The sequence below is a fragment of the Poecilia reticulata genome, linkage group LG6 (genome assembly GCF_000633615.1).
Source record: "Poecilia reticulata strain Guanapo linkage group LG6, Guppy_female_1.0+MT, whole genome shotgun sequence".
In the NCBI taxonomy this organism is placed as follows: domain Eukaryota; kingdom Metazoa; phylum Chordata; class Actinopteri; order Cyprinodontiformes; family Poeciliidae; genus Poecilia; species Poecilia reticulata.
This window is the reverse complement of record NC_024336.1, coordinates 3,304,620-3,316,940: the sequence shown is the minus strand read 5'-3', so window position 1 is coordinate 3,316,940 and position 12,321 is coordinate 3,304,620. Positions and strand designations below refer to the sequence as shown.

The window sequence follows — 12,321 nt, the reverse complement described above, 5'->3', positions numbered from 1 at the left end:
ATCTTAAATGTCTGATATCTGAGACTTGATCCTGTTTGGAGTGTGATCTTGAGTTTGGATTGCATGTAAATCATTCTGCAGTGAATCGAGTGCCTTATAAGTTTGAACAACTGTAGTGTTTTACGCAGGTTTGTCCGCCTGAAGTGGTGTTTGAATTCGGGTCGAATGTTATCGGATTGACAATGAATGGATAAAGTTAACGAGAAATCCCCTTATTTATGTAACAATAAATATGGTAAACTTTATTCTGGCTGTTGTTACCCTTCGGCTTGGGAAAGTCGTAACATTTGGCGTTGTTTGCCGAACAAGTATGGGAAATGACCTTTATTTCTTTTAATTTATTATTGTATGGTTTAAGTTGTAAAGGTGAGAGTTTCCGCTATTGACAAGAGGCATCAACATGAACGTATCCAGTGGCGCTGGAGCCGGGGATGAGCTCGATAAGCAGGCCATGTCGCAGCGAATAAAGGATCTGGAAGGCCAGCTGGCGGCTTTAACAGCAGCGGGATCGGAGCGTCAACATCTTCAGTAGCTACAGAAACTGTACGGCACACCCCTGTTATTTATGTGCAGCAGGACAAGAAACTGCCACTATTTTCCGAGAAACTGGATAGTGCAGAGTTGCTAACTTTGAACGAACAGATCGAATTGATGAGACACTTATCCAGATCAGAAGTGTGTTGAAATGAAGTGTACAACAATTGCCTAAAATATTGCCCACTGTTCAGTTTTTATTTCATTTATTCATTTATTTTTTTAAAGGAATCTTAAGTCACTAGAAGTAACTTTTATGTCTTAGTTTATTTTTTTGTAGTTTCCCCACATGTGACTACAGAGATGACCTGGTAGACGCTGCAGAGCTCAATCTGGACTGTAAAATGATGACAGAATGATCTGGAAATGGTTTTATAAATCATTCAGTAAAAGTGTAGGTTTTTCACTCGCTACATCTGTATTGTTTTGTCTTCAACTATCATGCACTTTATTTAACATGGTTGAACATGACAAAATGATCAGATTCGTGGATTAGTGACGTCTCCTTGAGCTTCATTTGACCTGTTTTTATGTCTTAATAGGACAAACAGCGCAAACATTTTCCCCCTATCTGCGCAGGCTAAGCAGATGTAATTATAATACAGTAAGGCTAATGCTAACGTCAAACGTGCTAGCAAGTTYAGCTTCTTAACTTTGAAATAACAAGCGGTTCACACACCACCTTGTTGTAATCTTAAATCGTTTCTTGTTTTCTTTTACCATTTCAAATATTTTTGATGCTTTAATCATAATCAAGTTTATGATTTGTTTATGAAACTAATGTTTTAGCTAAAACATTTAGCTTCTTTTTAACATGGGGTGACGAATCAGGCAAGCTAAATGAGCTCAGCACTTGGAATTTCACAAATTCACTACAGTACGTTCATTTGAGCTGTCAAGCTTAATAAGTACATCTTCTGAAGTAACCGTTGAAGATGTGATGTTTTATCCCTGCACGACTAAAACCTGGCGAAAGGTGGCGCCAGAGTAAATCTAATAGCTAAGGAGCAGCTGACGCTCGTGCCGCTGACAGGACGCTCAAACTTAATTTCAGCAGCGCGAGAAGTTCATCTGAGCTTTGTTCCAGCGCTTAAAACGTATTTCTGGTCGATTTTCATGTCACCAACCTATCTTCATTATATGCTTCTTTTTGTGTGTGACAGACTGAAAAACAACAAGTGTCCAAACATAATCGGGATGATGAGTTTTTATTACTTATGTTATTTTTTGTGGACTAAACTGAATCCCGATTTGGATTTTTAAAACTGTTCTGTTCTTATTGTAAGTGATCAGTAATGAGACGGTTTTCGACATCAATTACTCCGTAAATTAAACAGGCGGAACATAATGGCGTAATTTCTTCATTTTTTTTTTTTTTAAAAAGCTTTTTTATTCTCGAGAAAATAATAATGATAATAATAATAAAATATATTATTTTGTGAGCTTTAAGACAAAACGATGGACACACGTAGGGCTTGTTACACGCAGCCACACGCTGAATCTCTAGAAGAAGAAGAAGACATGTAAAGAAATAATAATAGAGCGGTCCAGGCGGGAGAAAACCACCGACTCCCACTGTTGTCTGCAGTTGCAGGTAAATTTCTTGGAAGACCGTGAAAGTAACGGGCAGGTCTGGATGAAGTGAGAGAGGGTGCGAGAAAGGAAGGGAGCGAGAAAGTGGGAGGGAGAGGAGGGGTTATCCTGCCGCTGCCTCTTTGCCCGACAGTGCCCTGCACTCTCACTGAAGCCTCCACATAGTGCCGGACGGGAAATAACCCCATAAATACTCTTCTTTATTTTTTTAAAATTACTATTATTATTATTATTATTATTATTATTATTGTCACTGTGTAAATTAAAAAACCTGGCAGCTCCCGGGGCGGGGCGTCACTCCTGACAGCGACGCAGAAACTCTCCTTGACACCGCACTCTTCTTCTCTTCTCTTCTCTTCTCTCCTCCTCGGCGCAGCGCAAACGGAGGGAGTTTACACCAAAAGTCCAGAGATGGTGACTTTACGCCCGGGATCAGAAGGCAGCCCGAACTGAACTCCCCGCCACTTGCTGCTTCTCCTGCCCGCCGGTTCGTCATCATCATCATCATCATCATCATCTTCAACCCACGCTGACGAGTCCTCCGAAGTTTTGTTTTTGTTTCTTCTCTCTCATTTCGCGAGAGTGTGCGCGGCGCGGCGCGGCGCATGTGGAAGAAGAAGTGAGTCCAGGTAAGAAGAGGCGTCCTGTCCGGTCCTGACCCGTTGCTCAGAACCGCCGCTGCTCGGTTTTGTTTTAGAAAAGAAGAAGAAGAAATAAATAAAAACAGCGATGACAGCTGCAAATTCAGGGTGCATGGCGCTGCTTGAAAAACGCAGAGGTTGTTTTCAACAATACCCTGCACAAAAATAAGAAAAAAAATATGGTGGGGGGGGGGAAAAGCAAAGCGACTCAAAAGTTTCACTTTAGGCACGAGACCGCAGTTTTTATCAGTTTACTTCAACTATTAAAACTTTTCTGCCAGGAATTCGTCGTAAAAGAAAAGGTCTCATGATTAACAGTTTTAAAACGCGTCCTCCTTTTTTAAAAAAAGAATAACATTAGTATTAAAAACAGAAGGCTGTTCATTTGCGTGACTTTTCATTCCAGTCTGCGAACTCTTAAAACAGAAACAATCGTATAATAAAAGCAGGATCCAAACCGCACAGATATGAGCAGAAACTAACCGAACAGCAGCCCGAATTAAAGGTTGGCAGCTGGAGAGTTCATTTTCAACCTTAACTACGACTGCAAACACCAACAAACCCTTTAGTTTTTTCATTTTATTTTATTGTATGTATTTTATTTTATTTTATTTTTGCTTGTTATTTATGAGGAGCAGAAATAAATGCGCTGCTGTGCTGTCTAAATTCCATCACATTTGTTGCAGGGGGGGGGGAAGATTTCATCTGCTGTGACTTATTGTCATTGTTATTATTATTGTTATTACAAAAATAACTAAAGATCAGATTTGCATTAATTTAGTTTTTAGGACTTCTTCTTTTGGCACAAGCTCAGACTGATTCTAGTCACTTTGGGCACAAAACTCAAGAAAAATCTCCTTAACGATACATTAAAAATCAAACGTCACACCCTATACAGCAGCAGCTTATTTTAACATTTTAGAAACTAATTAAAATTTCTAAAAAAAAACAAACAATTATAGTTTGGGGTAAAAACACAAAAAGAACGGTTTATGAAGATATAAAATCTGACATCTGTGAAACTGACACAGTGAAATTCAGCTTGAATGAATTTAAGCTAGAGTGTGTGTTTGTACTTAATTATTTCAGTATGTCATGTATACGTATTCTTATCCTTGCTTTATAAAAACTTTCTAAATCATCTGGAATACCCAGAGAGAAACGAAACGAAGGCTTCCATCTTGCGGGAGGTCACGCAGGTTTGACCCCGCGCGTTTTTTATCGTCTCTCAGTTTAAATTTTTTTCAGTTTTAATTCTTGAGGTGATCAGAAAAAAAAACAAACAAACAAAAAACCACAAAAAAACCCCACAATGGGTGTTCATGGCTGAAATCCGACAGTTTGAACTTGAGCTTCTAATCCTATGATCGTCCGGCTTTCAGCCCGGCTCCCGTGAGGAGGACAAAGAGGAGGAGGAGGAAGAGGCTTTGGCCCCTGGAGTTCACTGTAAGGATGACGGGACAGGACGGTGTGGGGGGTGGGGGGGTATGGGAGGACAAGGCGCACKGCGTGGTGGTGGAAAATGCGCGATAAAGGCACTTGGAGGGTGTTCCCCGTGTTCGGAGGCGCTACACCTCCGAGATAAGCCTCTGGCCGCCCGCAGATAAGAAGCTTTCAGAGTAACAGAGCGAAAGAGGGAGAAGGAGCAAGAGAGAGGGAGCTCACGCCTGAAAGACAACAATGAGTTTTTAAAAAAAACAAAAAACCCAAAACGCAGGTCCGAACAGCCGTGTCACTGACTCCTCATCCCGGCGGTTTTAATCACTTGTGGAAGTTGGGTGAGAATGCTCCATTTCCCAGGATTTACCCGCTGAATGCTTCCAGCTCATCCTTTCTTTTCTTTTCATTTCGTGCGCATCAAACCACCCTCTACCCCCCTTTTTTTCTCTTCTTCTTTTCAGACTTGTAATTGCCCCCCCCACCCCTCACCACCACCTCCTCCTCCTCCTCCTCCCTACTGCTGCCCTGTTCAGGCCTGCCCCCTCGCTGTCGCAGTAAATCACCATTCCCAACAAGTTGTTTAATTGTTTGGACTCTGGTAGAACAATTTATACACACCCACCCTCCTCCACCCTCCCACTGAGAGTGGGAGGGTGGAGGAGAGTGAGAGTGTCTGTGAAAAACAATCTGGCCCGCTCTCCTATGGCATTTTGTTTGCAGCAGGTGCTGCAGGCTGAACTTCCCTCATAAGGTAAAGTGGCATTAGAGCGTCCAAATGGCAGACTTATATATAGGCTGCCGATTCAGCACATTGTTCCGAGGGGGGAGACCTGCTGCCCCCCCACCCACCACCACCCCCATCTGCCCCTTTACTGCCTCCAGCGCCACCACCACTCTTCTTCCTCCTCTGTGGGAAGCAACAAGTGATCAGGCCTGTGTGGTCCATTGAAAGGCTTTTGAACATACGTCAGGGGCCTCCAGCTGGGGGGCCCCTGCAGCTCCTCCAGAGCGCCTTTGCAGGAGTTCAACACAAAACGATCCAGAACTGAGTCGTGACCTGAGCCTGACTTTAGAAAAGGCTTATGACGGGCGGTAGCCCAGGGCGGCAAGTATTTGGGGGGCAACGCAAAAATATTTTGTGTGTGTGTGTGTTTACAAACATTGCACCTCATGTTAAAGTCATGGGATCTTTTTTTAATTTCTTTTAATAATTTGTAAAAATTAATTTAAAATGCCATTTTATTAATAAGCTATACTCAAATATTTGAAAATGATATATTTTTTAACTAATATATAAACATTGTAAACTAACCGTCCACTAATTTGTACCTACAGTTGTCTAAGGCCAACCTGATCATCTGTACTCTGCATTAGTAAAAGATTATTTTTTTTATTATAATTTTTTTCTGAGATAGGGCAGAAAAACTGGCTCCTGCCGGGGGCCCTTACTGTCCTGAATCCAGTGCTGTTTGGGACCTTATACATAACGGTTTATTATGATATTTTGTGGTATTCTTGTGATAGCGATAACAATTTTTTTTTACTTCTCTGAACAGCAATCATAGACACTCAAATACTAATAATATGTTTCTTTAGGACAGGGGTGTCACCCAAAGAAGTGATTTGTGTCACTATTAAACTGCACACAGTCACTGAATTTAATCATAATTTTTAAATTTAATAATATGTATTGATGCTTTCACTGAGCAAACGGTGGAGAAAATTGTAAAAAATAACAATGCAGACAGTTTTGGGGGGATTTGAAGATTATTAATTTGAATTTATTGCAAAAGTGGTAAATGAAAAATGATCTTATAAGAAATTGATCACGATAAGTAATGAGCGATATGATAAACGTGATGATAAAAGGTGATGGCCAGATCCGTCCTATAAGGAGGATTTCTTTATCTATAAATAGGAGACTTTTAAATATGATTTACACAAAAGTTCACTGGTGTACAAATTTATTTATTTATTATGACTTAATAATAAGAATCTCGTTCAATCAATTGTGTCAATTGATAAATAATAACTGACTGCATCAAATCAAATATTACTCAAAAGTTAATTTATTCCAGAAACATTATCACTAATTGAAGCACATTATATAGATTAACTCAAGATAGATGGATGTCTGAAAGACTCTATCATTATTAATTATGACGATTTTCTATTTACAGTCAATGAAAATATGACTTTTAAAATCATCAACCAATTAAAAGAAACGATTTGTATACACAGAAGTATGATCTTAATAAAAAGTATGTTTAATACCTGCTGAAGGGCTTTTAAAGGGAACGTCTAACTAATTGAATGTGACTGCAGATATATTTCATATTGAAGAACCAAAATCCACTTTATTTCTTTTTTTAAGGCTTCAGGGTTAAAACGTTTGAGTTTATACAACTCAATATGAGTATAAGTAACTTGTTTTCCATATTTCCAAATGATATCTCATTTTCAAAGATACGTCACTTTCAGTCTAAACATAAATGAATCATAAAAAATGTCTTCCTGCTTCACCAGAGGGATGCATCCAGAAAGTTTCCACAAGGGGATTCATATGGGACTTGTGAAGCTCAATAAGTTATCAAATGCTCAAATGCGGATAGAAAAAAAACAAAAAACATTTTGAAGAGATTTGACATTAAAATGACTGATTTGTTATTTTCAAATGTTTCTAAGGTCTTAATGATTTACTTAGTTTCCTTTTTGTATTAAAATCCTTTCAAACTGTCCGTCTCAGTTGAAGATGACATCTCAGTCTCCAGGCCTTCGTTTCACCAAAAGGTCATTTCTAAAAACATTTGTCTGATTTTTCACTGCATTTTCAGACTCATGATCTCCCTTTATGACAGCCTTGAAACACACATGGATCCATCTTTAAAACGGCCAGAAATGTTCAGGAACGGGATTCATTTGCTCTGGCGTGAAAAAACAAAACCAACAAAAAAGTGTCGTCTTTTTTTGTTTGTTTTTTTTTTTCTGAACGGATTTCATTTGGCCGGAATGATTCGTTGGAACGCAGAGCAGCTCTCGGGTTGCGGTCGGGGACGAAGAGTGAGAGACCGCCCTTCATCCCTCCTCCGCCCCCCGTATCGACGCGATGTAGACGGTACCTGACTCGATGAGTCGTTTTAGTCGTTTTATTTCTCCTCCCTCCATCCAGAGACGCACCGTGTTGCAGGTTTAAGCGTTTCCAGATGTTTTTTTCTTCCTTTTTTTTGCCGAAGATGTCATTCAACTTCATCGCTTTAAGCCTGTGGCCCCAATCCGGAGAGCCTTAATTATTTGTTGTCGGGGCTCTTTGAGAGAGACACCGGGCCCACCACTCTCCCTCCCCGCGACAAACACCCCACCCCTCTCTGAAATTGGACATGTGTTGTACAAACACAAATTAAACATTTAGCCATAAGTATTTCTTCCCCGGGATCCTAAGTGCATATTAGTCAGCCTATACTTATCTCCGGCCCCAACGGCACACCCAAATTGCAGTGCTGCTGCTGAAGAAGAAGAAGGCTCGGGGGGCCCCCRGAGAACGAGCGCTCGGAGCGCGCTGGCGGATACCCCCGTCAGTTTTTTTTTTCCAACCACGAAAGCCATCGTAGGTGTGTGTGAGGACTTTCACATCTTTTGTGTTTTCTCCGTCGACAGAGGAACGCGTGACGTCCCTCTGCGCGGACACGCTGCTCCGTGTCCCACAGCTGAGAAAGGATTCCTTATTTTCCTTCCAGGGTGGAGGGGAAAAAAAGACACATTTAGGCCCCAAAACCCGTCTCTTCCCCCACACTTCTTCTCTTTTTATTTTAGTGTGTTTTGGTTGTGAATTGATTTCTGCAGCACCTGCCTCCTTCCCACTGTCCGAGTCCAAAGAATGAAACGCTTTGGAGTTCCTCGCTTTTCTCACACTTGTTTGTCTGTCTTTCACCTCTGACCTTACTCACTCTCTTCCTTGGGTAAAGGAGTGTGCGTGTGTGTGTGTGTGTGTGTGTGTGTGTGTGTGTGTGTGCGTGCGTGTGTGTGTGTGTGTGTGTGTGCAGTAAATGCATTGACATCAGCTAACAGCAAAATTTGAGAACCGTGAGTAAAATCGGCTGGTTTTCACGCCATCCATGCAAAATTTAAAACAAACAGGATCTCCTGAAACATTTTGATTAAACTTATAAAAAAACAAAAACAAAAAAAACAATCAAAACAGTGCTATATATTAGAGATATATTATAAATCTGATATTAATATATGTATCGGTCCAGATATTGAAAAAACATTCTATATCAGACATCGTCGATGACGATGTGGCCGATCCATAGGGGCAGATCTAGTCAGTCTAATTCTATGCTTTGCGCTCTGAGTGACGTCATGCTTTATTATTTCTAACTTTTATATTTAGAATTCCTAATTGCCCTTTCTGAACCATTTGAAAGAAGCTTTGTTGCAGTTTATTTTTAACATGTTTGACCAAACCTTTTTTTTAAGTTCCAGTTTCTTTAATATTTATTTTTCATTGGCTGTTCTACTCCTAACTGCACTGACTGAACAAATGAAAGTTGTTTTTACATGTTTGACTGAGCTTGTGAAGCTCTTAGTGTACTTAAGTCTGTTGAACTTAAATACAGCACACAGTGCAGAGTTATCAAATAAATGTGCCATTCAGTGCATTTATGCCCGTGTTTAAAAAAAAAAAGAAATGTTTTGTCAGTTCAGTTGTTTTTCTGTATCAGATCAATATCGGCCGATACTGAACCTCAAATATTTATATCAATACAGGAATTGAAAAAAAATTGATCAGTGCATTCCTACTGTATATAGAATTTATTATTATTTTGTTGTAGCGACGTTTGCAGAAATGTAGAATTAAGAATTTAGTTGGAGTTTTTAAGAGGAGAATATAGAGTAAGACAAAAATAACAGGCAGGGGCGTACACAGACATTTTGGGGGCCAGGTGCTCATGTGGAATTAAAGGGCACCTTGTTTGGCACATGGCTGATGTAGTCGCGTGAAATATAGCAATGCAACAGCACAGAATATGGACATTTAAATAATTGTCTATACTTATGCTTGTAGATGATGTAATATGGCAGAAATTATTCTTTGAGAATTAAGATTAATGAGATTAACTACAAACCCTTAAGAAATGAGAAAAATGATGCTGAGGAAAATTACAAATATGTGGAGGACTGGTAATCTAGATTTCTAAGTCTAGAAATACTAGATTTGGCCACACACTGCTTTTGTGTACATTACAAATGTGTGCAAAACTTTGTCAATATTTATTATCTATTGTCGAAAAAACACAATTTCACAATTGCAGTGTCTCCATTAAATAACAAACGTAATTAAAATCACACGTGAATAAGTTTGTTCACGCAATAAGTCATTGGAAAACCTGACTCGTATCATCCTCCAGCTACTTCCTGTCGTCGTCTTCTTCGTGATTTGCGCCAGCGGCAACATCTGGTTGTTGATCACACGTGACTTGACTTGTAAAAAAAGTGTTTCCATTGAGTTTTGTGAAATAAACCAATTTTGATACAAGCAAAACAAACACCTCATCCAATTTCAGAATCGCTTTGTTTCCATTAATCAAATTTATTTTTGAAATGTTAAATTACGCAATCATTTGGTCAATGGAAACACAGCTACTGTGGAAAAAAACAAACAAAAAAAAGATTTCAGAAGGTGGAAAAAAAAAAAAAAAAGATTTCAGAAGGGCTCTGTTTTTGTCCACAGGACAAAGGAGCGGGTGATCTAGTACCTCCTAGTTTCTATGTCCATCCCTGCTAACAGGCTAATATTAGCAGCTTGATTAGTCAGGCTACCATGCTGTTCTCTGTTTGCTATCTGCTGTTTCAAAACACAGTTACCGTCACAGAAACGATAACAGGAGCCCTTTTACTTTTCACACCATGATCGGTCGCGTTTTTCAGAAGCTGGAATGTTTCTGAATTGCCAAATTTGTTTTTCTTCTAAAGGAAGGGAAGATGAGTGAAATAGAAGAGGCTGACCACCTGTGGAATCAAAGATAATAGGCGTCTGCAGCGTTACCATTTGGCTGAAGGTGGAAAAAAGATAACACAACATTTTCTAGTATTCCATGAAATTGGGCTTGATTTTGTTCCCAGATTCAACTTCAGAAGTAAAATAATCTCCACATAAATAGTCGGTTTGTTTCATATCTGCTAAACTATCTGAAAGAACCAGAGCGCCGCAGCGTTGGACTGTTCATACGGACTCCATCTGTGCATTTTAAAATCAGAGGAAAATCAAAAGTAGTTCAAGTCTGCATTTATCACAAACCCATTCGTTTTATTTTCTAATTTTGCAATAATCTGGAATCGTTTGTTTGCAATGCCGGTTTTGTACTCCATTAGATTTTCACTTGGCACAAAAAAGATCCTGCAGCTCAGAGCAGAAAAACTCCTCTTGCTCTGCACCGACGCACAGCGCAGAGATCCGGGTTGGTTTCTCCTGTTTGGTGCCGGAGAAACTAACCCAATAACTGAAGTAGCAGGACAAATWAAAAAAAAGTTGCGTAAGCTTAAGGCAGTTCTGAGAGATAAATTCCTCTAATTTGGTTTAAGCGTCTTTAGACAAAGATACATTTTTTTTGCAAAAAACAAAGAAGGGATCTGTGTTTGTGCTAAATATTTTAAATAATTCCTTTGTGTATTGGAAGTGAAAATGCGATGGAGAAACACTGGATGACATTTCTAAACGCTGATTAATTTCTCATATAGCACTTAAAACTGTGGAAATATAATTTAGCTCATTTTCTCTATTATTTTGTAATTTTCAAAGAAAAAAAACCCATTTATAGCAGACATAAATGTATAAAAAAATTATATTTACTCAACAGATTTTAAAAATGCAATCAGTTCCTCTMAATGATAAAGAATAATGACATTTCTATCTGTGTAAATAGTTAATTTTATCATAATTTCACCTTTTTTTTTCACCAAACGCATGAAGTGTTTTGGGAAAAAAAAAAAAATCAGATTCTTCTTTAATTTTCAAATGTTGAATTTAGAAGCGACTACCTTGATAAATTCCTACTCATCACTGCTTACACATGCAAATCTGATCTATTACTTCTTTGCTTTATTTAATCTAAAAGAGCAGAATTCTGGCTCTGGTGTGTGTCCTTTACATTCCATGCAGGGCCGGATCTGGAAGAATAAGGACCCCTGGGCTGAAGCGAGTTTTGGTGCCCTATCAAAGAGGAAATTTCTTTTTTTAAATTATTTTTTCCCAAATTATCACATTAGCAGGTATGAATTGATGGATGGTTGGTGTAAGGTTTATTCCACTTTAATAAAATTTCACTTTGTTTGCCTAGCAGGTCTRGTTCGTTTGGGGAGGTGTGAACTCGTAATCGAACGCAGGTCCTCCTACAAACCTAGCTCTCGATTCTGTTGTAGTGAACTCTGGTGCGATTCAAATGCATATTTCAGTGTCAAGCAAACCGGAGACTGTTCCAATATATAGTGCAGAGAATTCTGGGTAAATACAACCAAAACAAACATGCATGTTTACTGCTAGCGGGAGAAATGGCTTTTGGCCTTTTGCCAAAGAAAAAACAGAAATTCTACAATCGCTAAAATCTGACGATTCTCCAACTTAGTTTACATTTCGTAAAGAGGGAAGTTGCCTTCTTCAGGTTTCATGGCGTTTCCTTCAGTGGTTCTTGGTGCAGCGCCATCACAGGTGAACAGGCAGTTAAAAGGGTTTGATGTGTTTGACACAAAACAGTGTGAAAGCGAACCGCTAAGCTAAGTGCGAAAACACCCTAAAACGTCTGGCAGACGGCTCAATGTTGGTCCCAAAAAGATGCAAATTTTTTAATGTGAGTGTAGATTAAATTAATTTTAAAAAATCAACAATATTTAAAATTGATTCCATGACTTCAATATAAAGTGCAGTGTTTGTAAAACATACAAAAATATTAAAACCGTTTTTTAGGGTCCCCCAAAACTTGGCGCCCTGAGCTACAGCCCATTTTTTGGTTATTTTTGTTACGTAAAATCCTAGAATTGATGAAGGGTGTGATTCTATCATTGAAAAAGATTGTATCTAATGTGTACAAGGATTATAATCTTCAGCGGAGGCAAATAC

At 39.1% G+C, this 12,321-nt stretch overlaps 1 protein-coding gene across 4 annotated transcripts in view; it reads left to right on the top strand.

Annotated features, from left to right (window-relative positions):
* LOC103465716 (transcription factor SOX-6-like) overlaps positions 1 to 12,321 on the top strand; it is a 154,491-nt gene that overhangs the window by 4,913 nt on the left and 137,257 nt on the right. For 3 of the 4 annotated variants that reach the window (XM_008410809.2, XM_008410806.2, XM_008410808.2), the window contains exon 1: positions 2,278 to 2,756. The gene's annotated coding sequence lies outside the window, so the exon portion shown is untranslated. Of the gene's footprint in view, positions 1 to 2,277; positions 2,757 to 12,321 lie in introns of those variants that run through there. The other variant, XM_008410807.2, reaches the window with a different exon arrangement.